The sequence below is a fragment of the Bos indicus genome, chromosome 24 (assembly GCF_029378745.1).
Source record: "Bos indicus isolate NIAB-ARS_2022 breed Sahiwal x Tharparkar chromosome 24, NIAB-ARS_B.indTharparkar_mat_pri_1.0, whole genome shotgun sequence".
Taxonomy (NCBI): Eukaryota; Metazoa; Chordata; class Mammalia; order Artiodactyla; family Bovidae; genus Bos; species Bos indicus.
The window spans coordinates 35,704,409-35,730,691 of NC_091783.1; the positions used below are offsets into that span (position 1 = coordinate 35,704,409).

Here is a 26,283-nt window from a genome sequence, read left to right on the forward strand (position 1 = left end):
GCTGGCTTCTAGAAACCTCTGTCCACACTCAGGGTCACACCCCCACCCGCTCCTCTCCAGGCCAATGGTCCCAGTGCCTCCCCCTCAGGACTCGTTCATCTCCTTCAGCGCATTCAGTGTCAGGTCCTGGCCTCACTCCAAACCCTCCTCATCCCTTCTCAGTTACAAAACCCAGAACTGGGCCAGGAGAGGACAGCGCTGGGCCAAAGATTTTCCTTCCCAATTCCCGCAAATTCCTGAGAGTCTCCACACGCCGGTTGAACAGAGTCTTCTTTTACATGACGACTAGGGGAGACTCTGGGATGACAGCGCTGGGGGAGGGCTTGGGGAGAGTGAAATACAGCCCTTACGGGTGTCATGAGGGACACAGGGCCCCACGGTCATCAACATTACCATTCCTGGCACTCCTAGCTTCTCTCTAGGGCCCTCAGGACCTGCGGGTGACTATTGGAGAAGCGCTTTTGGGTTCACAGCAGTGCCGTAAATCACTGTGACTGAGTTAAAGCCTTCTCCGTGTGATTTACAACTTGCAGTAATAATGACCAGGAGAGTCTGAGAACTCATCACTCCATCTCTTATCCTATAGCCTCTCCTTAAAGAAAAATGAGCCAAAATTTAAACTGAGAGCAACAATACAATCACATCTCATCTTGGTACAGCATTTTTTTATTTTGCCACATACCACCTCATCCAATCTTCACAGTTAACCTTGTGCAGTGAATCTTATGTACTGACTTACAGCTAAGAAAAACAAACCCAACAAAGCTACAAAGTGACTTGCTAATGGTCATATTTAAATAGCAGAGCTAATATTATACATTAATTATAACAATTTAAAAAACACTTAAAGAAAGTGTCAGAGGTAGGTCTCAAAGGCAAGTCTTCCCTGGACTTCCCTGGTGGCTCAGTGGAGAAGAATCCACGTGCCAATGTGGGGGATGCAGGTTCTATCCCTGGTCCAGGAAGATTCCACATGCCAGGGAGCAACTGAACCCGTGCACTACAGCTACTGAGCCTGTGCGCTAGAGCCCAGAAGCTGCAACTTTGGAGCCCTAGAGCCCATGCTCTGCAACAAGAGAAACCACCCCAGTGAGAGGCCTGAACACCGCAACTAGAGAGCAGCCTCTGCTTTCTGCAACTAGAGAAAGACCAAGAAAAAGCAACAAAGACCCAGCACAGCCGAAAATTGAAAAAAAAAAAAAAAGACAGGTCTATCTCACCTCTCTTTTACACTATAACTACTAGTATTTGCAAAATACATCATAGTTACAACTTTCCATGTACGTGATTTTATCTGTCCTCAAAATATTCCTAGGATGCAAATAAGCAATAATAAAAACTGGGTAGGAAATCACTGTGAAAGATTTTGAAATGCATCAGAAGGATGAATGAACATTGCCCAGTTCTCTCTTTCGGGTTATCCAATTCTATAAGGACTTTGCATGTTTTGTGGTCTTGGAGTTGTTTTATAACTCATAAATCATAAGTAACTGAGAGTGAATGATTCTTGCCCACACACTCACAATTGTGTTTTGCCCCCTGGAAGTGCGATTGCTTTCCTTCTCCCTGTGGAAGGAGCCAGTTTCACATCTCCTAAGCCAAGCCACTTCAGCATCCCTGGTTGCCTATGTACTGATCCTTTGATTATCCTTTGAACTGGTTGTAACATCTTATTGATTCGTTATTGACTTAAATCCTTGTTCATTTGATATTTGTATGAGCCCATGACTTTTATCTTTTAAAATAATTATGTTTTAACAACAGCTAACACACTGAGCAGGTAGGTGGCTCAGTAGGCAAAGAATCCACTTGCCAGTGCAGGAGACATGGGTTCAGAACCCTGGAGGAGGAAATGGCAATCCACTCCAGTATTCTTGCCTAGAGAATCCCATGGGACAGAGGAGCCTGGTGGGCTACAGTCCACAGGGCTGCAAAGAGTCAGACACAACTGGAGCAACTGATCATGCACACGTATCATCTTTTCAAAACCCACAATTCTATACCCACTCTTATTTGCTCCCATAGAGGTGCTACTTAAAGAGATTTTTCCAACAAATACCAATTGAATGTTCACCATGGGTTATGCCTTGTCCTATACACTGGATAAAAACAGAGACCGTCTCTCCTCCTGTTGAGTTCATTTACATTTTAGGGTGAGATGGGGCAGTCCTGAATTCCAAAACTAAAAAATCTTGCAAGCAATAAAAATCCACACCTTTCATATTTCTCCAGGACATGTTAAGTGATGCCAAAGAAGGTTGCTTTCCACATAATTCTCTAGTATCTCCCATTTTCAGACGATAGAGAAATGGGATCTTTTTGTTAAATGGGATCTTTTTGTTAGAACTATTGCTAAGTAATTGGTTATTTCAAGTTACTCATTGAATTACTGAATCAAATGGATCAAACACACCATAGATTGCTCAACAATCTGTTATTATGGCTAAAAAAGTAATTGATTAGAAATTATATCCATTTGACACATATACATGCAAGTCCACGGGAGCTCATTAAAATATAATTACTTTAAATACAGTATTAGTCCGCAAATGAAGCAGCATTGCATTTAATTAGGTAACTAAAAACTTTTTTGACTTAAAAATTATAAACCAATTTAATTTAAGGATAATAATTAAGACACTAAACTGCATATAAATATAATGGCTTTCCATTAAGATTTCATAAATATTTTTCTCCCTTTTGATTATATTACATCTGACCAGAATGAACTTGGCCCAGAGCAAATTTTCTAAGGAACAAATATAACATTTACTAGGGGACACACAGTTAAAAAAAATTTTTTTTAAGATATCTTTTAACCAGATGGAATACGTTACTTAAAAAATGTAAAAGGTCAGAAAAAACCCCTTTTGGGGGATATTCCTAATTTTTTAAACAAGCCGAAGTGAATATTATTAATATACAAGTGAGACTTTTAGTTCATTAAAATGCAGTGGGGAGTGATTTTCCCCAAACAATAAGAAGGAAAATTCCTCTGAGATTGTGAAGTCACAGAATTTGAGACTAAAAATTTGCTCACGTCAAGACGCTGTCAGTTAACCATCTGCTGTGTGTGTGTGTGTGTGTGTGTGTGTGTGTGTGTGTGTGTTTTCTTAACGAAAGCACTTTGTCTCCCCCACGGTAATGATGCAGATTGCAAAATATTTAAACTATTGTTGGAACAATGTGTACCACACACAGATAATCCCTATACTTGGCTGATTTGATAGTAAACAAGGCAAGCTCTTTTCTCATACAATTCTTCACCCACACAAGCCTGCAGAGGGCATGCAAAAGGGAAGTAGGACTTGTGATAGTAGACGTGGATCTGGATGTCTGACTCCAGGCTTGTGTGAATGAATGAAATCTCAGAGCAGAACCTAGGAGGCAGAAGCAGCACAACCTCTGGGAGATTCCCCATCCATCTAATCTAGAGCCCTTTACTCTCTTTACTGCCCTTGTTTTAATTTACAGCTTTCATCACTGCCTGGCATTGCAGGTGTACTGTTTATTGATTACTTTCACCCTCCCAGTAGGGGAATCCCTAATGGCTCAGAGGGTAAGGAATCCCCCTGCAACGCAAGAGACACAGGAGACTCTAGTTCGATCCCTGGGTTGGGAAGATCCCCTATGGAAGGAAATGGCAAACCATTCCAGTATTCTTGCCTGAAAAATCCCATGGACAGAGGAGCCTGGAGGGTTACAGTCCAAAGGGTCAGACACGACTGAGTGACTAAGCATGCACGCACACTCCCAATAGAAAGTAACTGGATCCACAGGGAACTGAAATTTGATTATGCCCATTCGTTAATTTCATTAATTTAGGCATTCACGCACTAACAAATATATATTCAGTACCAGATAATTATGTTAAGTGCCGATTTTACACTGAAGAGTTAGTTCTGAAATCTACATGGAAACAATGAAGTACTAAAATCATGTTATCAGCAGCAATAAAAACGACAGTGAGAGACAGTCACTCAGTTGTGTCTGATTCTTTGCGACTCATGGACTATATAGTCCATGGAATTCTCCAGGCCAGAATACTGGAAGGAATAGCTGTTCCCTTCTCCAGGGGATCTTCCCAACCCAGGGATCAAACCCAGGTCTCCCTCATTGCAGGTGGATTCTTTACCAGCTAAGCCATGAGGGAAGCCCAAAAATAACAGTAGGAGTTTATAAAACACAGCAAAAGAAGCAACAGAGTATGTGGACACTCCTACTGTAAAAGGAGCGGTGAAAACCACAGGTTGAGGGAAGAGAGAAGGAAAGGAGGAGGGTCAAGACTCGGCAAAGCCTACCACAAACATCACACTCACACCCCATGAGTGAGTCATTACACACATATGAGGCCATCCTTGTTATTACTAATAAGATAACACTACTAAAATATTATCCATCAATCATTATGCCCTTCTCATTGGTTGGGAAAAAGGGATAGGAATTATTAGAATATATGCGTTCTATGCTAACAAAATACCGTTTAAAAGAACATGTCAGCAACTGTTAAGGAGGTAAAAGCATATGTGAAAATGCAATAAAAGAAGATATATAATATTTTAAATTGCAGACATTAAAAAATACATAAACCAATAATGGCTGATAATGATCCAGAAAGATAATGCAGTACATGGTAATTTCATGACAAATCTCCGTAACCGGGCTAGCGTTTTGCTTCCATCTTCAGTTATGCACTAGGTGTGGGTAGTATCTGTGTTTCTATCACCCACATTTCCATGTTGTCTGAGCAGCCACCTCAGGCCCATTCTTCCCCATTGGCCACTCTTCCTCAGGCCAGGTCTTTGTCACTGTCCTGATCAGCTTTAGGCTGCCACCACCTCCTACCAAGCGTGACACAACAGACTCTTCAATTCAAATCCTTATCTCAGATCACTCTTCTCTCCAATCACTTCCCTTCTCAGACTGCCATCAGAATTATCTCCCCAAAGCTCTCATCTAAAGTTCATTCTCCCCCGTAATCACATGATGGCTTGTTTTCCTCATAGACTCCTTACAATGGCTTTTAATGTAAACATCATCCCCACTGCACTCCACTGATTTGGCCTAAACCATTTTTTTCTGCTTCATGTCTCATCAGGGTCATCAACACATCCCCCCCTGCAACTGAGCCAAACCATTGGCCATTCCCAGAAGTACCCCACCCAGTCCCTCTTCCAAGCCAAAGCTCACATCATTTGCTTAATTTGGAGTGTCAATCTCTCATCCTGGCCTATCTTCCTGATCTCCACTAGAAGCTTTTTGGTGTTTGACTTCTTCCTGATATTTTAATTCTCTTCACTTATATTTCCTAGGTAGAGTCTGAGTTTCTTAAAGATTTTAGCAGCCAGTACATGCTCTCCAACATAATAAATAAGCTCTATTAATGTTCACTAAAATGTAATTGAGCTGAACTTCTAATTAGGAAAAAGATGATAAGTTAGATTCTTTGCTATATATATGGCTGACATATTTTTAAAGTTTCCTTTTATACATTGGCTTTTTCTGAATATCCAGAGTAAAAGCATTCAAAAGTTTACCTACTTGAAAAAAAATTCCTTTGGACATCCAAAATCTGGATATCGCATTATATTGAGTAACCTATACATAAGTTGAAGAAACTCATTTTTCTTCAAAATGCAAAAAGTGTTGAAATAGAAGGACTGTTATCTTGATGGGTCAGCCTGAAGAATTTCCTGGAACCTTTCGCTTGTTTCTGATAACACACAACATAAATTTGGACTGAAATCTAGATTCTACTTGCAGCAAACGTTCACAAAAGACTGTGATTGCGTTTCTGGCCGTCAGATATTCTAATAACTGTTCACCTTTCCCCTTTGGTCTTCCATGTGTCTGTGTTAAATTCTCTGGAGAGAATTTAAGTCAGAATCCGTGACTAACATGCAGAGTATGTCAGCCAGGCTGTTTCTCCAGTTAGCCATCAACTCCAGTCATAACACTGCTTCTTGGTCAAGTTCCTTGACTGCGTGAAAAACCCAACTTGGTGATTAAAATTCTGCTCAAAAAGGCCCTCTAGTGCCCGGGGAATAGCCAGAGAAATAAGGTCTTTCTCATCTACTGGAAAAAACCATAGCTCTGACTATATGAACCTTTGTCAGCCAAGTCACGTGGCTGTTTTTCCCTACACTTTCGAATTGTGATGCTGGAGAAGACTCTTGAGAATCCCTTGGATTACAAGGTGATCAAACCAGAAAATCCTAAAGGAAATCAACCCTGAATATTCATTGGAAGGACTGATGATGAAGCTGAAGCGCCAAAACTTTGGCCACTTGGCAAAGAGCTGACTCACTGGAAAAGATCCTGATGCTAGGAAAGATTGAGGGCGGGAGGAGAAGGGGGCGGCAGAGAGGTAGATGGCATCACCAACTCAGTGGACACAAATTTGAGCGTGAAATGGTGAAGGACAGGGAAACCTGGTGTGCTGCAGTCCATGGGGTCTCAAACAGTCGGACACGACTTAGTGACTGAACAAGAAGGGGCTGACTGGATCCATAGCAGGACCTCTCCTACTAGGACTGGATATTTTCAGAGAACAGCTCCATTTAATATCGGTGATATGACTGTGAAAGACCTGGAATTAAATTCCAATCCTGTTTTAATTTTATGGGCCAGGCAACATAAAGAGCAAAGGAGAACAGCTGGGCCACCGGGCCACGAGGCACATGTTCACAGCTGGAAGAGATCAGAGATGACCCGAGTTAAATTAGCTTCAGGGTGGCCACCTGCACCATTTTCCTTTCTCTAAAATTCTTTCCCCTGCCCATGTTGACCTGTCCCAGGACTCTCCATTTAAACTGGGTTGTTTTTTTTTTTCAAATCTATTTCCAGAGCCTCTTCTCTCCTCTACACTCAAGCTGGTTTGGGCTACATCCCTGGTGTGTGTGTATACATGGAATAAGGAACTGGCCGTTGTCTGCTGAGCTGAGAGCGGGTAGGGTTCTCTCTCATTCCTATATTCCCCAGCACAATTAGAAAGGACAGGAAATGACTCTGGGGCTAAAAGTTTTATTCTGATTTGAATAAGTGGCTTGAGTCAACCCAGATGGTGATACTTCATGTGACGTCGTCGGCATTTGAGTCACATGTCTTTGTAGAAATAAGAACAATGACACGCATTTGCATCAACTGAGCCCTCCCCAGGTGCCAGACACTCTTCTAAGCTCTTTTGCATCTATTAATTTATTTAATGGACTGTTTGACCTACAGATTGGGTATCAAAAAAAATCCCTAAAGTTTCTCTGGCAACTGATATAATAGACTAAGAAAAGTAAAATGTAAAGCTTTGACCTGTCATCCTACATCCTACACATATTTCTAAAGAAATACATTTTTTAGAAATGTACAGTTTATATACATATGTTACATGTATACAGTCCATTATAATTCAGCTTTGAACTCTTGGATATATCTTGAGTTTAACTTTTTAAAAAATTATGAAAGGGGTACGGTGATGTATGTGCTAGATTGTAAGGTAAAAGCCATGTTCTTAAATAAATGCAACAAAGGGATTAATTTGGCCATACAGATACTATTGGATATAAAAAGGTAGATATGAGTGATTTCAGATGTAAAGTCAGAGTGCCAGCTCAGACCGCCTGCTATTACAACCCGGGTAGAGAGATGCATTAATCATTTACTTTTCCTAACTCTTTTCTTCTAAGCTAATAGCTTAACCTCCAATATAAAGTGGTACTCTATCATGGAGCTAAAATTCATTCAAATTTTAATATACTCTATATTTCTGCCAACTATTTATTAATTTTAACCATATTAAAATCTTCAGTGAACATTTGTCATTTTACTTCCAATACTTTGAAGGTTTATATATCAAGTTTAGCTGCACTTTATTAAAAAAGAAGGCATACAAGGGAAGATCAAAAGTTCTCATTCCACAAAGCGCCAATCACCCCACAGTTACAAATTTTCACTGCATCTCTCTGATTAGCCATGGAAGAAGGAAGAATAGACCTGCAGTTAGGGGACAAGGCTATGATTATGGGAAGTCAGGTGCAACTGGCAGGAAGGAGCAATAAATAAAGGAAGCAGGAATAACAATGGTGCATAGGAACCGGCTGCCTTGAATATTACTTACCTCTCCAGGAAACCTTGTCAAGACCCTACTCAAACCTCTCTTCCTTCCTCTGACAGTGTCCTTGCTCTGAGAAATCAACTGTACCCCAGTATTTGTACTTACTTCTTTGTACATACTTTGTACACACTTCTTTTATAATTATTTGTTTCCATGTCTATCTTTTCCTTAAAACCATGAACAACTTAAGAGATTTTTTGTTTTCTTTATATTCCCTCTCCGTATGCCTAGATCAGTCAAAATGGCAATTCTCTTCTTTGCTTAACAAGTATTTGTTAAATAAATGAAGGAATGAACAAATGAATGAAAGGGACACCTAGGCAAGCAAGGGAGAGAAAACCCAGAAAAGAGAACCACACTAATAGCCACAGCAATTCAGATTTTCTGAAGCTCGCCATCTCCAGAAGCATTAATTCTTTTCCCCGTCTTTCTAATTTTATCTACGTGTCTATCTATCATCTATCTACCTACCTAACAACCTTTGTTGCTGCTGCTGCTGTTGTTCATTTGCTAAGTCATGTCTGATTCTTTTGCAATCCCGTGGATTGTAGCCCACCAAGCTCCTCCATCCATGGGATTTTCCAGGCAAGAATCCTGGCATGGGTTCCCATTTCCTTCTCTAGGGGATCTTCCTGACCCAGGGATCCAACCCATGTCTCCTGCATTGCAGGTGGATTCTTTACCACTGAGCCACCTGGGAAGCCCACCTAACAATCTTTATTAAGATCTAATTCACATACAATCTATCTGGAGAACAGTATATGCAGTAATAATTGAAAACAGGATGAATACATTACATGTAAATAGTTTTACATAAACGTACTTTCACACGGGGGCTTCCCAGGTGGCACTAGTAAAGAATCTGCCTGCCAGTGCAGAAGACATAAGAGACGTGGGTTTGATCCCTGGGTCGGGAAGATCCCCTGGAGGAGGGTGTGGCAACCCACTCCAGGACTCTTGCCTGGAGAATCTCATGGACAAAGGAGCCTGGTGAGCTACTACGGTCATTAGGATCACAAATAGTTGGACACAACTAAAATGACTTAGCATGCACTTTCACATATGTTAATGCACTGGATTCTTTCAGAAATTTTTTGAGCTACAGAAGGTATTCGAGCTACATACCATAGATTTTACCATCTCCATTGTACATATCAGGTACATGATTCACAATTACAGATGATTCTGGGAAATGCTGAATTAGATCAAGTTAACCAGGGTCCCTACAGTGGGGCTTCACTCTGCAGTGCTAGGCATCTGGCACATTCTCATAGAATGCTACAATAGGAGACTTCTCCCGCACTAACATGATCAAGGGGCAATTTTCCAAGGATCACCTCTGAAGACTATTCCCACGTTTATCACTTTGGAGATCTATGAGGCAGAATCTAGAAGAATCCCTAGCTAAGGGCTAGTTCCATGGAAAGCCTGTGGCAAATGCTGACATCATTGAAGCCACGCCTAAAAATAACATACCATCTGTACAGTTAATACAGTCATGTGGATAGAAACTATAAGAAGCTCATATTTACATTTCAGTGTAAAACATAATAAGCAGTTTTGATATGAAATTATTTTTTTTTGTTGTTTTGTTTCAGAATTAAAGGCAAACGTTTAATGAATCATGTTCAAACACAAGCTAGTCAGTGAAGAACTTTAGGTTCGAAGGGCCAGATGTTCTACATTCCTAAGAAACCGCAATCAGCTTCTCAACCTGATTGAGTATTTTCACACTGTATCTTGCTGCCACAAAATTAGTTGCACATTTTTGAGTGTTGATCTATCACTAAAAGATTTAAGTTAGGAGACAGGAAGAAAATGTTTTGTATCTGTATTTTTAAAAAAAAATCTGTTGATGAACAAGGAGCCAAGTGTCAGTTTCCTATGGGGGGAACGTTCTTGTGGAGGTATTGTAAGGCCAAGTCGGTCCACTTCATCTCTTGTTCTTTAACAGATTCTGTGGTGCCTCCGTTGTCCTGTTCAGGCTCAGGAAGCTCATTCAGTGGTATTGCAACATCCTCATAAGGCAGCTTGTCTTCTCGCCAAGCATCGTCAATCAAATCCAAGATCCTTCCATCTCTTTGTACCTCACTGTCCATTCTCTTGCAGCTTTGATCTTGTCGGATGGGACCTCTGTTTTAGAGCTCCGTAAGCTTGTAGTTAAAAGAGCAAACCTGGAATGCCTTTTCCCCGCTAAATATGACCCTCTCTAATTTATTTTTGAGACATGATATTTCCAGAAGTGGCTTCTAGTCCCGACACTCAACAATTTTTAGGAGGATATTCCTTTGTTTCTTTGGGGCAGAGGGCAGGGTTTGGGGTCAGGAGACAGACTAGAGAGGGCAAAGAAAAGGTTAAAACATAAGTATAGCTATGAAAGACAAGAAAACTTTTGCTCAATGTGAAAACAACCTTTATTTGAAAAATATGTATTTATATGTAAACGAGATAGACACATGATATTTCCACACTGTCGTAAAGCATGAAATTTAGAGTTGTCAGGAACCATATCCTGGGACTTGCCTGGTGGTCCAGTGGTTAAGACTCTGCACTTCCACCAAAGGGGGTGAGAGTTCGATCCCTGGTTGGGGAACTAACATCCCACATGCTCTGTGGCACAGCCAAAATGTTATTAATTTTAAAAAAGAAGAAGAAAGAAAGAAACCATATCCTGAAATCATCTCACTGGGCCCCAAACCCACGGCGACCACAGTTCCCTTAAGCGGTGTGTGAGATCTGACAAGGCTCTGCCAGATCCAGGAAAATACTCCCTCTTGATTTGTTGTGTTTTGTTTCTACATGATCAGTTTAAGCTATTTTTATTTGTTAAGATACTTTTCCTTAAGTATGATTTTACAGCAGAGGTCAAATCTGAGACACTGCCTCCCTGTATGACATTTACCGTTTGTTTCTTCCACTTGAAACTGGTCTTCTCACAGGATGTTTGCACTCTGAGGTGAACATATAATAAAGTAATCAAACCTGACCAGGGCAATACTTTTTCATTGTGACCAAGTCCATGTCAGCAAATTCCATTCAGCGCACATTTCAGAGCACCCTGGAAAAACCATTATCAGTCTCTCTCACAATAGAGCTACCGTACCTCAACCTTGCGCCTCTTAACTTGCAGATGTTGTTCTCATTATATTGTGAGATCTTATTCACCTGAGCGCCAATTATTCTTTTTTGTTGTTGTTGAAGTCTTTATTGAATTTGTTACAATACTGCTTCTATTTTATGCTTTTGTTTTTGGGTGTTTTTTTTGACTGAGAGGCATGCGGGAACTTAGCTCCCTGATCGGGGATCGAACCCACAACCCCAGCATTGGAAGGCAAAATCTCAACAACTGGACCACCAGGGAAGTCCTGCCAAGTATTCTTGTTTATGGAAATTCTGATAGTGATGGACTGATATGCAGCTTTTTTTTAAACACAACAGCTTATTGAGATATATTCACATACCACATGATTCATCTTTAAAGTGTTCAATTTAATGATTTTCAGTATATTCACAGAATTGTGTGACTATCACCAGAATAAATTTTGGAATGTTTTCATTATCCCAAAAAGAATCAACAATCCGATAGCAGTTCTCTTGCTCCTGTTAACTGCCTAGCAACCATTAATCTACTTTCCCTCTCTATAGATTTGCCTATTCTGATGTTTCCTATAAGAATAACTCTTTTGTGTCTTTGATTTAGTGAGATACACTCAAGGTTCATTCATCCATGTTGAAGCAGGTACCAGTACCTCCTTTTTATAGCTGAATAAGATCCCATTTTATATGTTACTGATCCATTCCTCAGTTGATAACATTTGAGTTGTTTCTAGTTTTTCGGCTATTATGAATAATGCTGCTTCAGACATTTGTGGGCAAGTTTCATATGGACACGTGTTTTCATTTCATACCTAGAAGTGGAATAGATGGGTCATATGAAAATCCATGTTTAACCTTCTGAGGAAGAGTCAAAAGTGGGAGGGGAATAACTCCCGTTTCTCCTGTTGCAAAATTCACCCCAACACATATGCTGGACAAACTAGAAGCAATTTCTTACTAATATGTAGGAAACAGACAAGAAACACTAAACCCAGGTCCCCTTGTCTCTGATTTCACTAAGTATAAAGCTCCAGATCGCAATTTTTTTCCTCTAGCAAAATACATCAATAGTGTAATCACAGAGAGAGAAAAAACTCCAACCTTCATTTCTGATAATTATCAAATATTTATAGAACTCTTTTTGAAAATAGCCAGCAGTCAAGGTACACTGTGAAGGGGTGGGGATGGGGAATCTAACTTTGGGGGATACTGTGCATGAAAATATGTATCTTAAAAGGTCAGGATGTCTCCATTGCTGCTTGCAAATAACTCCATCAGTACCATCTCTCTAGGTTCCATATATATGCATTAGTAAACAGTATTTGTTTTTCTCTTTCTGACTTACTTCACTCAGTGTAATAGGCTCTAGGTTCATCCACCTCATTAGAACTGACTCAAATGCATTCCTTTTTTATAGCTGAGTAATATTCCATTGTATATATGTAACCACAGCTTCTTTATTCATTTATCTATCCAGACATAGACAACAGACTTATGGACAAAGGGCGGGGGAGGAAGGAAAGGGTGGGATGTATGGAAAGAGTAGCATGGAAACTTACATTACCATATGTAAAACAGACAGCCAATGGAAATTTGTTGTATGACTCAGAGAACTCAAAGTGGGGCTCTGTGACAACCTAGAAGGCTGGGATGGGGAGGAAGGCGGGAGGTATGTTCAAGAGCGAGGGCACAAATGTATACCTATGGCTGATTCATGTTGATGTTTGGCAGAAACCAACACAATTCTGTAAAGCAATTATCCTTCAATTTACAAAATAAACTTAAAATTAAAAAAAAAAGGTCAGGGTGGAATGCAGCACTACTGTGACTGGAAAATAATATTTATGCTGCTTTCAAACATCCAAATGGTGGTCTCAAAGTTTGACTTTCTCTGAAGCCTATCTGTATCCATACCTTTTGTTTCTCTTGAACATATTACTTTGTGGAGTAATCTTCTTTTTAACCACTTTGTCATCATCACGGGATAAACACAGTGGAGCTTCCAAGATGAATCGGGGAGACTGGGGTCGTCTAGATAAAACATGACTGATTCCATTCGGCAAACAAATGCTCACAAAGTTGTGTTGGCAGAACACTGCTATAGTGGAACTTGGTTTGGCAAACTGTGTAAAAATAGGACCCCTGACTTAAGACACAGTGTAAACAGACTGACTTCCCTCATTGGGTGTGTGGTGAATGAATGCTTAAGCCCAGACTCTGCTATGCAAAATCAAATTAACTTGAAGTATAAATTTTCTCTTCTCTCTATATTTTTTATAATATATGGGCAGCCCAATCCCCACTCCCCTGCCAGGAATCTCACAATTATTGTCCAAAATTCTGTGGAGTTCAAAGAGAAGATGGAGATGGTTGTTGTTCAGTTGCTAAGCTGTGTCTGACTCTTTGGGATCCCGTGGACTGCAGCACACCAGGCTTCCCTGTCCTTCACTATCTCCCTGAGTTTGCTCAAACTCATGTCCCTTGAGTCAGTGATGCCATCCAACCATCTCATCCTCTGTTGCCCCCTTCTCCTTTTGCCTTCAATTTTTCCCTGGATCAGGCTCTTTCACAGTGAGCCGGCGCTTTGCATCAGGTGGCCAAGCACTGGGGCTTCAGTTTCAGCATCAATCCTTTCAGTGAATATTCAGGGTTGATTTCCTTTAGGATTGATGTGTTTGATCTCCTTGCAGTCCAAGAGGCTCTCAAGAATCACTGTTTATTGGCTTAAGGCTCTGGTTGCTACTTCCAGGAACTGCCTCTACAGAACCCTCGTCCTCCTCCTTGTTACCATCAAAAAAATAAAAAATAAACAGTTCTTGTGAATCTTGGAATAAATCTTACGTTTCCAGGTGTTGGCTCTGGCAGGGTTCGGTGGGAGTGAAGATCAGCTGATATCACCCCTAACAAAACCAAAACTTGCCCCAACCCACAGCGAGAACCAAAGATTGGATCTCCGGGACTGACTTGCAGGTTTGTTTCTTTAAATCTCTGTGTCTTGCCGATACCTTGTTCTGCCTCATGTGTCTTTGTGGAACTTCACATCTCTTCCTCTTGCCCCACAAACACCTCAGGGCTTCCAACCGGAGTGCCAGCCTTCGGGGGAGGGAGGGAAGAACGCTGTCTTTGCTCCACTAAACAGTGTCACTTGGGGACCAGTCGTCAGAAGTCCTAACCCATGAGAATTTGAAGCTAACATTCTACAAGTGGAAAGAATGTAACCAAAAGACATCATCCTGAAACCCAGCAGGAAACTGGAGTTATTCTTTGTTGCACACTGCCAAATCCATCGGCTGATACACAGAAGAACTTCTGGACAACAAAGAAGGTCTCTGGGGACTGCTGGTTTGTTTTTCTTCTTCCTCCACCACAAGTCCAATTCCCCCTACTTAGGGGAGGCAGTGGATTTAGCCAGCAAGAATTCTGAATTACTGACACATGATCAGCATCACTGGGCTTGTTCTGGGGATCAGCAAGGATTGGAAAGTGCAGGAGAGGCCAGAGCAAGGTCTGCTCCTGGCCAGGTTGAGGAATGCTAGCATTAATGGCACCCTGCTCCAGTACTCTTGCCTGGAAAATCCCATGGATGGAGGAGCCTGGTAGGCTGCAGTCCATGGGGTCACTAAGAGTCGGACACGACTGAGCGACTTCACTTTCACTTTTTCACTTTCATGCATTGGAGAAGGAAATGGCAACCCACTCCAGTGTTCTTGCCTGGAGAATCCCAGGGGCAGGAGAGCCTGGTGGGTTGATGTCTATGGGGTCACACAGAGTCGGACACGACTGAAGTGACGTAGCACCAGCAGCAGCAGCAGCATTTGGGAATCAATCAAGAGGGGAAGGAGGAGAGAGAAGGAGGGGGTAGAAAGAGTGAGGAGAAAGAGGAAAAGTAGAAAGATGAGGGGACTTCCCTGACAGTCCAGTGGTTAGGACTCCATGCTTCTACTGCAGGGGGTATGGGTTCGATCCCTGGTCAGGGAACTAAGATCCCACCTGCTGTGGCATGGTTAAAAAAAAATAAAGGCAAATGAGGAAGAAGAAGGAGGAGGAAGTTAATAGGATCTGCCCCCAACACACGGAGAAGGCAACGGCACCCCACTCCAGTACTCTTGCCTGGAGAATCCCAGGGACGGGGGAGCCTGGTGGGCTGCCGTCTATGGGGTTGCACAGAGTCAGACACGACTGAAGTGACTTAGCAGCAGCAGCAGCAGCAGCAGCAGCAGCCCCCAACACACAGGGAGAGCACAGAATGAGAGTCTGGGAGTGAGAAATTGGTGTGGGCGGTTTAGGTGTCAGCACTTTGGGTATGGTTCAGACAGTAAAGAATCTGCCTGCAATGTGGGAGACTCAGTTCGATTCCTGGACTGGGAAGATTCCCTGGAGAAGGAAATGGCAACCCACTTCAGTATTCTTGCCTGGAGAATTCATGGACAGAGGAGCCTGGCGGGCTCCTGTTCATGGGATTGCAGAGAGACAGACATGACTGAGCGACGAACACTTTACTTTCTTTCACTTAACTTTGAAAAACAGAACACTTAGTTCTTCCTCCTCTTCTCAACCTTTAATACCGAGGACCAGTCCTTAGCACCCATCTTTCCTGTCTACACTCTTCTTATACAAATGCCCCTCATCCCCTGACTTAATGCTGAAGATCTCAATTTCTATCCACAGCCACAACTTCTCCACCGAGCTCCAGACTCATGCAACTATATATCTCCCAGGAAGTATGATAAGCATCTCAAAATTGACAAGTTTAGGACAAAATTCCAAACCTGCTCCTTTCCTTAGGCTCCAATGCCAATAAACATACCACTGTTCACCAAGATGCTGAACCAAATACCTAAACATCCTCAACCTCGCCATTCCCCTTACACCCACATCAGCAAGTCTCTAAAACACACCTCCAATCCCATCACTTCCCACCAACTCCACCATATCTCTCCATTCCAGGCCAAGACACCCTACTCCAATCCAGTCTACTGACACGACCCACTCCAAGCCTCCTGCCTTCATACATGCCTCTCCATCCTCTGTGCCCCACACTCACCTTCCCATGGAGGAGTAAGAGTGGCTTACACAATGAGATGTAAGTCACAGCATCTTCTCTACTTGAACCCACAGAGGCTTTCCATAGACCCCAAAGCCCTCCCCACAGACCCCAGGTCTTAATATATTCTAGCCATGACCCCATTTCTTAAGCTCACCTCCTCCATCTCCCCTAAACATCTGGTTATTTCTACTCCTTGTGCTAAGGAACTGTTCCTTGTACACTCCAGGTGTTTCCACTTCTGGCTATAAGGCTTTCCACAAATCGCAACATCCATCACTCTATTGTTCCAGTGTCACCTCCTCTGAGAAGCCTTCCTTAATTACCCTATCCAGAATACCATACATCGCCACCACATACTAGTCTTCCATCCTGGTGTTTTCCACCGCACCTATTGCTAGTTAAATTATTTTTATTAGCTGATTACCTAGCTCTCCTGCCTGCCTGAGGACAGGCACTCTCTATCTTGCTCTGCACTGGAGTCCCAGAGTCTACAGCAGAGTCCGGCGTATGAGAGACATTCAATAAACACCTAAATTCATTCAATGCCTGAATAAATAAATGTTGAGTCATTGAGACTGGCCAGAAAGGACTTCCCAGAATCAGAATTTTGAGTTTGATTTTCAAAGAGAATGAAGGATACACATCGGTTGGAATCATCCTTGATGATCCCTAATATTCTTTTTTTAATATACTTTTATTTATTTATTTATTTTTGGCCATGCTGGGTTTTCATGGCTGTGAGGGACTTTTCTCTAGTCGCAGTGCGAGGGCCTCTCCTTGCGGTGGTTTCTCTTGTTGCAGGCCACAGGCTCTAGGGTGTGTGGGTTTTAGTAACTGCAGCACATGGGCTCAGTATTTGTGGCTCCCGGGCTCTAGAGCACAGACTCAGTAGTTGTGGTGCATGGGCTTAGTTGTTCTGCAACATGTGGGATCTCCCCAGACGGGATCAATCCGGGGTCTCCTGCATTGGCAGGCAGATTCTTTACCACTGAGCCACCAAGTGGCTGATGGTCCTGGTCACACTGATGTCCAAGCACCCCTCTCCCCACACCAGCAGGGGACCCTTTTATGATCGCAGAGCACACATATCACCATTCAGACCATGCCTGTGAGCCAGACAGAAACGGTGTGAAAAATCACTGTGTCCCATCCCACGATGGCGTGACAGCTAAAGTGGAAAGCCCTGCTGGAAGATAAACATAAATGAAAGGCACGGTGATGGGATAATGTTATAAAAATAGCACGACCTCTTTTAAATGACCCAAGACTTAAGTGTATCAGGCACATCCGAGCAGGGTGTGACATCAGACTGTGTGTTAGCCCTCAGGTGGGATTACAGAGCACGTGGCTGAAACCTGGCTGGTTTCAGAGGGCCTTGCAATGCATTCTACAGAGCATTTTTCTGTTTCTCTGAGTTGAACGTAGCCGCAGAACTGAGAAAAACCATCTGACTCCCACATTCATGTGTGTGTGTGCTCAGTCACTCAGTCATGTCCAACTCTTTTCGAGCCCATGTACTGAAGCCTGCCAGGCTCCTCTGTCCCTGGAATTTTCCAGGCAAGAATACTGGAGTGGGTTGCCATTTCCTTCTCCAGGGCATTGTCCCAACCTAGGTATCAAACCCGTGTCTCCTGCATTGGCAGATGGATTCTTTACCACTGAGCCACCTGGGAAGCCCACATTTACCCCATCTCATAGAGGTGGGCATGACTGCACTCTCATCCATCAAAACTCTGTGTAGCTGTGCACGGTCTGAATTCTCAGTGCAGAACTATGTGGCTGGGTTTCCATCCTGCACACAGCTGAGTTCTCCAGCCTTCCTACAAAACACTCACCCCTCACTGGTCAGGAAGCACCAGGGGTTTGGACCAATCATATTCCATGAGCAACTTGCTCTTGAGCCAGGCCCACACAGCGGAAACCCTCTGCACACGGAGACGCGCTGCCCAGAAACCTCCTCTGGAGAGCTACTCAGAGTTGGCCGGGCTCACCCCTCAGCGCCAGAAACAGCAGCGTGACTTCTGAGTTACTAAGGAATGGGGGCCTCCACACACCTCAGCTCAAGACGGCCACAAACCGACTCTGGGTTAAACGCTCTCACGGCTTACTGGAAACCCGCTGGCAGCCAAAGCCGTGTTTTGAGAATAAACTGTGTAATCTTCAAGATTTCCAAAAAGGCACATTTTCTCTTCTAACACAGAGCAGCTTCTGACCGGGCTATGGGCTGTGGCCAGTGGTCACCCCTCGGTAACTCACCCTTTTGAGTCTGGAGGGATTGCACCTGAGGATCAAAGGCTGTTGGGAGGGGGCAAGATCAATTTCCTAGGCAGAAAGTAAAAATAAAGTACAGGTGGTTAGCAAACACCATGCCCACATAAGGCACAACCCTGAGAGGTCCTGCTTACTGCTTCTCCAGGGATGAGCTTAGAAAGGCCCTCAGGTTCTGAGATACTTCACTGCGCCTGGTAGTGTGTTGTTCAGTCGCTCAGTTGTGTCCGCCTCTCTGCAACTGCATGGACTGTAGCCCACCAGGCTTCTCTGTCCATGGGATTTTCCAGACAAGGATACTGGAGTGGGTTGCCATTTCCTTCTCCAGGGGATCTTCCCAAGCCAGGGATCGAACCCACGCCTCCTGCATTGGCAGGCAGATTCTTTACAGCTGAGTCACCAGGGAAGCCCCGTCTGGTTGCATGCTGCTGCTGCTAAGTCGCTTCAGTCGTGTCCGACTCTGTGCGACCCCAGAGACGGCAGCCCACCAGGCTCCCCCATCCCAGGATTCTCCAGGCAAGAACACTGGAGTGGGTTGCCATTTCCTTCTCCAATGCATGAGAGTGAAAAGTGAAAGTGAAGTCGCTCAGTCGTGTCCGATTCCCAGCGACCCCATGGACTGCAGCCTACTAGGCTCCTCCGTCCATAGGATTTTCCAGGCAAGAGTACTGGAGTGAGGTGCCATTGCCTTCTCCGTTCTGGTTGCATACCCACCGGCATTTTGTGAGGATGGTGGTTTGCTGGTGTCTGTGCGAGTTTTCTCTTGGCAAGGATCAGTCCAGCTAGGTGACGGCTCTTCCTCCTAATGAGCCTTAATTAGATTATATTTAACAGCAGGGACTCCACAGCGAGACCTGCTGATCTGCAGACCAGGAGCGGCTTACCCTGTAAATTAATAGGTCTGCCTGGGATTAGGGAAGCTGGCTGGGTATACGCGCGCGGAGCCCCGAGAGCCAACAGTCCTTGGCCTGCTGACACAGCTGCACCCGGGTACCCGTCACTGGAGCACCCGGGGATATTCAGTTACAGTGAAGAAATCATAACAAAGACAGGAAACAGATCAGCACACTCTGGATTTAACACCCTCCCTGGGGAACTCTGCTGATTTCTAGGCTGCAGATGTTTTTAAACCCTGCCTTGAAGAATGGCTATGTCACATGCTCTGGCCAATGGAGGCAAGCACAGTATTTAAGCAAAGCATATATGGTCAGCAAGTGGACCGAGTTCTGTCCATCCGAGTTCCTCACCTCTGAAATAAAGGTGGGGAGTTGTTCCAATCTGTGAATCCTTCGATGAAGTTTGCTGAGCTGTCGAGAAATGGACGCCTGCCAAGTGCATGATTTATTTACTTAATGTAAGGTGGTGTTGTTGTTTAGTCGCTAAGTCTTGTCCAACTCTTTGTGACCCCCAGGACTTCAGCATGCCAGGCTTCCCTGTGCTTCACTATCTCCCAGAGTTTGCTCAAACTCATGTCCCTTGAGTCGGTGATGCCATTCAACCATCTCATCCTCTGTTGCCCCCTTCTCCTCCTGCCTTCAATCTTTCCCAGCATCAGGGTCTTTTCCAATGAGTCAGTTCTTTGCATCAGGTGGCCAGAGTATTGGAGCTTCAGCTTCAGCACCAGTCCTTCTAATGGATATTCAGGACTGATTTTCTTTAGGATTGACTGATTTGATCTGCTTACTGTCCAAGGGACTCTCAAGAACTCTCAGTCCCTCCAATCCCCGGCCTTCTCAGCTGCTTCCTCGTTTTGCTCCTCTCAGCACTCCACACCAAGGAGAGGAGAAGAAAAGCTTTCTTCACTTTGCATCTGGAAACATCACTGCCAACAGAAACGGGATCCTTGACCGTTTTGAGCATATGATTAAGGGGATGGCATGTCTTACTGGCAGGATATGGGTCATTTCTCAAAAGTTACAGTAAATTTATCTTTTAAAATTCTTCCAAGCTACATAAATACATCGTAGACTGCATAAAGATGTGGTCAGCCAGAGGCACTGCATTTTCTTTGGGGCAAAAGGAACCAGGCTAGACCTGCCAGAAGAGAGTTCAGACCAGGGGAGACTGTGGCTGAGATAAATCTCAAGCCCAAGAGTTGGGAAAAGGGAACAACATTCAGCTTATTGGTGATCTTCTGGGGAGGGGTGTCCATTTGCAGCTATTTTATTGTTCTAAGTTTTCTTAGGACTTCCCTGGTGGCTCAGTGATAAAGAATCTGCCTACCATGCAGGAGATGCAGGTTTGATCCCTGGGTTGGGAAGATCCCCTGGAGAAGGAAATGGCAACCCACTGCAGTATTCTTACCTGGGAAATCCCATGGACAGAGGAGCCTGGCAGGCTACAGTCAATGGGGTCTCAGAGAGTCAGCCAAGACTGAGCAGCTAAGCAACAATAAAGTTTTCTTATCTGTTAAATGAGTCATTTTTAAGAATGCTCTCAGGGAGGACTACGTCAGGACCAAAAACTCCATCACTGATTTCCTAGCTGTCCTTGAAACATCCCTCTGAGGATGTATTTTTGTTTCTCATGCTAAGAAAGCAACGATCATTTCAACTCTACTGAATTCAGCCCCACGTGAGCAGGCAGAGAGATCTCTGGTAAGTTAGGGCAATTCTCCTTTCTCCATTTGAGTTTCCAGGTTTATCCAAACAACTGGGGAGACATGAGGATGGGCAGGGAAGGGGAGAGAAGGAGAGGCTGCCTGAATGACCCAGGTCGGCCCTTCTGCCCTGGCTCTGGGCATCAGGCTCCTGACCACACAGCCCCTCTTTCCAAAGGCCAGTCTTAGCTTCAGTGAACAGGTGGCAGTCCAGGCCTAGGAGTTGAGGATGACCAACAAGGTGGCCTGGACCATTGCTGGCCAGTCCCACCTGTTGAAAAGCCCCTCCTTATTTTTAGACTTTTTCCGTGTAAGTTCTCTACCAGCAGAATTTATGATCCCAGACAGGTTCCTGAGATTTCGCTTTCCTGGGTGAAGCCTTTGCTCCCAATTTCCTCTCTGCCCCATCACTGCACCGCATGGAGTTCCCACTTCACACACTGGGTCCTCGACACCTTACCTGCCATTTAATTAGTTGGTGGACAGAGTTGGATCACCCAGACTCCATGAGGAGCTTGGACTGGTTTGAGACAGGATGGCTCTTTGAGAATTCCCTCTAGGATATGAAGGATGCCAATGAAACAGCCTCTGTCCCATCGAGCTGCTTACGTCTCATAAGTCATGTGCTGCGTGTCCTTCCTTTGGGTTAGGCAGGGCTCTATGACAAAGATCTCCTTTTTTTTTGGCTGCTCTGGGTCTTAGCTGAGGCTTGCCAGGTCTTGTTGCAGCAAATGGGCTTTTTAGGTGCAGCATGTGGTACTGCCCAACCAGGGATCCAGCTCAGGCCACCTGCATTGGGAGCGTGGACCACCAGGAAGTCCCAAAGGTCTACCTTTGAATGAATGATCACTTCAAAGACTGAGCATGCACAGTGCCTGGTACATATGTTCTAAGCAAGATTATGAGTGAAATCCTAAATCAGACAGCTTTTCTCACCAGGAGAGCTCGCAGGAGTGAAGAGCTATGTATGTAAAACCTGAGTGGAGGAGACACGAGGGGCATTTAGGTAGTTCTTTCTACCTAAAACTGCAAGCAGTGGTGCTGCAGAAGACTCTTGAGAGTCCCTTGGCCTGAAAGGAGATCAAACCAGTCAATCCTAAGGGAAATCAACCCTGAATATTCACTGGAAAGACTGATGCTGAAACGGAAGCTCCAATACTCTGGCCACCTGATTCTAAGAGCTGACTCACTGGTAAAGACCCTAATACCAGAAAAGATTGAGGGCAGGAGAAGTGGGCAACAGAGGATGAGATGGTTGGATGGTATCACTGACTCAATGGACATGAGTTTGGGCAAACTCAGGGAGATAGTGAAGGACAAGGAAGCCTGGTGTGCTGCAGCCCATGGGGTTGCAGACAGTTGGATATGACTTAGTGACTGAAGAACAACAAAACTCTGCTAAAGCCAGGTCCATGTGAGGAGACCCCAGACCAGCTTTCTCTGCACACTCAGGGCGGCAAGTATCATGCATATGCCAGAATGCTTTTCTTTACTCCTTTCTCCACCTTCCAGAAGCTTCATGGTGGACATGAAATCAGGCAGGATAAAATTTCCCGATTCAAAAAACAAAAAAAAATTTCCCGATTCGCCCATGCCTCTCAACTATAAGGTAGGAGAGCACAGGAGAAAAACAGGATGCTCAGGGCCTTCTCAAAAGAGGATCACTGCTCATAAGGTTGGCCCTGAAATCAACCTGGGAACCCTACACAACACATGTGTCTGACACACGAATTCATTTATATGATTGTGATCTCTCTCTTAATGATCCTGTTTTTCAATAAACCATAATGACCTCTCAGTACTTCCCAGGGGGACTGCCCTGAGGTTCTTCCTTTAAAACGAGCAAGTGCTGAGTGATAACTGATTAGCCTGCTGATTCCTTCCCTTAAGAACTCATCAAGAGAAAGAAGAAAATGAACTCAGTTATTCTGATCTGGCCGTGAGCTCAAGTAAACAACATTAATAAAGAATGTTTTTGACAAGAGACATCATTTAAACACATGTGGAGTCCCTCTGCTGTCATCCAGAAATTAAGTCCTGGCTGGTCCGACCTCTTTTTATTCTTCTTATTCTTCCACCATCACTTGGGATGGCCCGCAAGAGAGATCAGATTTCTTCATTCACTCTGTGTCCTAAGGTTTTATGGACTTTGTCTCATTCACTCTATGCCCTAAGGTTTTATGGACTTTGTCTCACCTTCTGAATCCGCTCCCACCCCAAGTTTCATTTTATGCATCAGCGAAAGTTTCAGCCAAAGGGGAAGGAGTTTTCTTCCTATTGGAGTGGAATTCACGAATTTATCTGTCTTGAGGTCTGGAGTCAAGCTAAATTATGTTACCTGGGGAAGTTGCCAAAACACAGGTCTGTTCTCTGTTTCGAATCATGAAACCACTAGTGGTGACCTTATGTCCAGATACTCAAGATTAGAAACACCAGTACATATGTGTGTTTTACAAAAGAGGGTTGCCAAGGAGGTTGTACCTTTCACATAACTTTCCTGGTAATCTGAATATTGATCTTCCAACAAGAGGCAGGTAAGAAGCCCCCATCTGACACTCTCTATTTAGGGTTAAGTGATATTCACACGTTAGCTGGACGACTCAGTGATCAACCTACCCAGCGTTTTCTCCATTGCTTGTCACCATGTGTCCCATCTCCCTTCCTTTTTCAGTCTGGAACATCCACCAGGTTACATAACAGAAAAGGGCAGCATATCAGGCCAGACCAGGAGTGGGACGGTCAGGCAAGGAGCTGTATTCAATTATCATGGCCATGGACGTTCATCAGGGTTTTGTCTTATTTTGTTGGGTAGGGATGGATTCACTTTTAAGGAAGGCTGGCTGGTTGGTCAGTTAAAGCCCGATTGCTAAAAGCTGACTGGCACTCATTTGATTTGCTGTTCTAACTCAAAGAACAGATTCTTGGTGATAAAAAAGTGATAGGAAGATTTGCTAATAACCATCGGAGTTTATCCAAAGGATATTTAGATGACCTGTTTTTTTTTTTCCAGTAGTTCAAAAACAAGCCTTGAAAATAGTATATAACAGCACTGTCCAACAGAAATGCAAGTCACGTGAGTCATTAAAAAATTTCTAATAGCTACATTAAAAAAAGTAAAAAGAAAAAGAAATGTATATTAACACATATATGTGGAACCTAGAAAAATGGTACTGATGAACCTATTTGAGGGCGGGAATAGAGACAGACGTAGAGAAAGAACTGGTGGACAAAGCAGGGAACGAAGAGGATGGGACGAACTGACAGGGTAGTACTCATATATACTCTACCGTGTGTAGAACAGATAGCTAGTGGGAAGCTGCTGTATGACACAGGGAGCTCAGCTCAGTGCTCTGTGATGACCTGAAGGGTGGGATGGTGGGTGGGATGGAGGCTTAGGAGGAGGGGATATGTGTATACTTGTGGCTGATTAGCGTTGTTGTACAGCAGAAACCAACACAACATTGTAAAGCAATTATCCTCCAATTTCAAAAAAAGTAAAAAGAAACAGCTGACTTTTTTTTTTTAATAAATGTATTTTATTTAACCCAATAGACCCCAAATACTATCATCTTGATACCTATATATAACAAAAAGCAATTCTCCTCCAATTTCAAAAAATGTAAAAAGAAACAGGTGAGTTTTTTTTTTTTTTATGTATTTTATTTAACCCAATAGACCCCAAATACTATCATCTTGATACCTATATATAATATAACAAAAATTATTGTGAGATATTTTACATTCTTTCTTTCATATTACATCTTCCAAGACTGGGAGGAGTTCAGGCTGACAGTGCATCTCAGTTTGAATCAGCCACATTTTCAAGAGTTCAGTAGCCACATACAGCTCTGGGCTGCCGTGCTGGCCACCTGCACACAGTGATGCTTGCCCCTCACTGACTTAAACAGGGACTTAGGAAAAGGGGGGTGCACTTCTGGTCCAGTGGTTAAGTATTCGCCTTCCAACGCAGGGGATGCGGGTTCAATCCTGGTCGGGGAATGAAGAGCCCACATCCTGTGAAGCAACTAAGCCCTTGAACCACAACTAGAGAGTTCATGTGCCACAAGGAAAGACCTCACATGAACGCAACGACGATCCCACGTGTCGCAACTAAGACCCATCGCAACCAAGTAAATAAATATATTTCTTTAAAAAAGAAAAAAAAAAGGGGGGGGGAGGAGAAGAGAAATGTTAACCAGACCATCTTTTCCACATAGTAGAAAAATGAAGTGTATTAAAATGTACAAATGTTGAGATGTAAATGATACCATATCTAAAACCACTCCCAAGTCATTTCAATTCTAGTCCTTTTTACTACATATCATCCCTCTAGGATAGCAAAATAATTCAAGCTAATTTTTTCTCTTTGGGGATAAAAAATGGGAATACTCAGTAATGGAGTGATGCGGCCACTTTGGAAAATAGTCCGGCAGAGCCCCAAAAGGAAAACATAGGGTGTCGCGTGACTTGGGAATTCTGCGCCTAGGGAGCACCCAAGAGAAATGGACGTGTGCGTCCACACAAAAACTGGTACATGAAAGTTCACCATGATTCACAGTAGCCAGACTGTGCCAGTGGATTATATGATAGGTACACTCTTGTCTAACTACTAGCAAAAGAAAGTATCAAAGAAGCATTGCTGCCTGAGTCATAATGGCCAGAAAGTAGAAACAACCCAACAACGCCTATGCGCTGATGAATAGATAAACGAAATGTGGGTAGAATATAAGAAGGAACGGAGAAGTGAGTCATGCTATGCCATGGATGAACCCTGAAGACACGGTGCTGAGTGAAGCAGGCCGGCTGCAGAAGACCCTATATTGTTTGATTCCATTGATATGAACTGTCCAGAGCAGGAAAATCCAGAGTCAGAAAGAAGCTTAGTGGTTGCTGAAGGATTTCGGGGAGAAAATTTGGAAGAAATGGAGATTGACAGCTAATGGGTACAATGTTTCGCTGTGGAGGGATGAAAATGTTCCAAAATTCTGACGACTGTACAGCTGTGAATATGCTAAAAACGACAGAACTGTAGACTTCAAACCAGTGGATGTACAATATGTGCTGCTGCTGCTGCTGCTAAGTCGCTTCAGTCGTGTCCAACTCTGTGCAACCCCAGAGACGGCAGCCCACCAGGCTCCCCCATCCCTGGGATTCTCCAGGCAAGAA

The 26,283-nt window shown here is 43.6% G+C and overlaps 1 protein-coding gene and 1 pseudogene across 1 annotated transcript in view; both read right to left on the bottom strand.

Annotated features, from left to right (window-relative positions):
- Positions 1–26,283, bottom strand: part of COLEC12 (collectin subfamily member 12) — a 184,626-nt gene that overhangs the window by 120,375 nt on the left and 37,968 nt on the right. The window lies entirely within an intron of this gene.
- LOC139179433 (anaphase-promoting complex subunit 13 pseudogene) lies at positions 9,708–10,321 on the bottom strand (annotated as a pseudogene).